Source organism: Mandrillus leucophaeus, unplaced genomic scaffold (genome assembly GCF_000951045.1).
Source record: "Mandrillus leucophaeus isolate KB7577 unplaced genomic scaffold, Mleu.le_1.0 Scaffold431, whole genome shotgun sequence".
Taxonomy (NCBI): Eukaryota; Metazoa; Chordata; class Mammalia; order Primates; family Cercopithecidae; genus Mandrillus; species Mandrillus leucophaeus.
Window position 1 is genome coordinate 268836 of NW_012104599.1, and position 2328 is coordinate 271163.

The following is a 2328-nucleotide window of genomic DNA, read 5'->3' on the forward strand; positions in this document are numbered from 1 at the left end:
CTAAGTTTCTAAAACATCAATGGAATTGAACAAGAAGGCGACAATTGTACGTGTCGGATGTCTTGCCAAGCAGAAACATTGCATGTGACTGGAAAAAATGCTTGATAAGCCACTATGGTTGTGTGGACACCTTCCTGCCTCAACCAACCCCGCCAACTCTACCAAGGGGCATGGTAGACCGACAGCAGATGATTTCTAAATTATTTAATGAGGAAGGATGCAAGTGCAAAGTCAGAGCTGAGTTGTTCAGGGCAATATAACAGAGGTCAGCAAACTTTTTAAATAAAGAGCCAGATAGTAAATAGGTTTTGTAGGCCAGATGCTGTTTGTCACAACTACTCTACTCTGCCATTGTTGCATGAAAGCAGCCAAGTACAACACATGAACAAATGGGTATGGCCGTGTTCCAAAAAAACTTTATTTATAAAACAGGTAGTCAGCTCACTGGTCTTCATTTGCCAACCTCTGCAATAAAAGATAATTTGATTGCTCCTTCCATGGGTGTTGCTTTTCTACAATTTCCCTCTAAATAAATGATGAATATACACTTAAACAATGTTGTTGTGAAGGTGTGTCAAAAAACTAGTAAGCCAGGAGAGCCCACACATCTTGTATCCCTGCCCCTTGAATGATAGATGTCTGTCATCTTGACTGAGGCAGTGAGAAAGAGAAGTGGATGGAGCTAAGGTCTATTTAGATGTCGGCGTTATTAGGACTCAGTGATTGGTTGGATGTGGCATTAGGTAGAGGACGGAGTTAAGAAAGACTTCTGCATTTCTGGTCTTGCCAGCTGGTAGACTATGGGGGCAAGAGAGGAGAGGGAGCTGTTTTGGGGAGTGGGAATGAATAGAACACTTTAGATGTTTTCTATTTAAAGTATCCGCATGACATACAGATGGAGTGATCTCTCTAGTAAGAAGTGGGATTTCTGAGCCTGGAGCTCAAGACACACTTCCTGGCTGGAAATATAGGTTTGAAAGTCATCAGTAAGGATATGAGTGAGAAAGCCCAGAAAGAAAGAACGCAGAGGGCTAAGAACAAACCCTGAGAGATGCCAGCGTTTAAGGGACAGGTAGACTAAGACAGAAACAGAAAACCAAACACTGCATGTTCTCACTTATCAGTGGGAGCTAAACAATGGGTACACATGGACATAAAGATAAAAACAATGTACACTGAGGACTCAAAAACCGTGGAGGTGCAGAGGTGGGGCTGAGATGAAAAACTACCTATTGGATATTATGTTCACTATTTTGCTAATGGGCTCACTGAAAGCCCAAGCCCCATCATTATGCAATATACTCATGTAACAAACCTGCACATCTACCCTCTGAACCTATAATAATCATAATAAAATAAATAGGAGAATTTCCTTTTCGTGCTAGAACCCCTCAGCATATCCATCCTCTTCTTTCTTTCTGGGGGCACAGGACATCATGGCAAGCCCAGGCTGGTGTCTCTGCTGCCCCGCCATGCACCCTACAATTCCTTGCCATCTCCTCCTCCAATGCCTCTTCTTCTAGGCTACCACCATCTCCAAAATCACCAGAGATGGGTATGCCAAGGGAGACCAACAAGAACCATCTAGTACATCAGAGAATCAGGAGAATAACTCTAATTCCATCCCCTGTAAGGTGAAGAAAAGGAAAGTTTGTGTTGAGGAGGCCCTGGCTGAGCAGCCCTCCCCGTCCTGGAAGACAGGGAGTGCTAATTGGAGCAGTGAGCCCCTACTGAGACCCAGCAGGATGAACATAACTGACTTCCCCACCTGCCAAGATTCCTCTCTCCCTATGTCCACGAGGAAAAATGATAGAAATCCTTGGTGCCCATTCACCTCAGAAAATCAGCTCACAGCCAACACCCTCTTGGGACTGTGCAGACAGGGCAGCTCAGCGAGATATCCTGGGAATGAAGACAAAGCCCATCACCCCAGAAGAATGTGACAGAGGCCACTAGGAACTGACTATGATAGAGATCCTTGCGGGTATGCAGCTTCTGATGCTCATCTAGATGTGAAGGCAAGACATGAAAAGGCGTCTTCTCTCTAAGCTTCCTGCAAAGAGTTATTTCAATGAGGGAGTTCTGTTATGGCCCTTGGAGCACTCTCAGACTTCAGTGATTTATGGTCCCCAGAGCTCATTGTCAAACATCAGATTTAATCACAGAAAATTCACGGTTAGACCATTTAGAACTACCCCTGGCTCCAAGTCTATAAACTGGGGAAGTTACAGGGCTGTGTTTTACCTATGTTGTCATGGTAATCAGCATGCAGCCTGAGAGTAATCCTGGCCAAGTTCCCAAGCATCTGGTGGGCAGAGGATGTGTGAA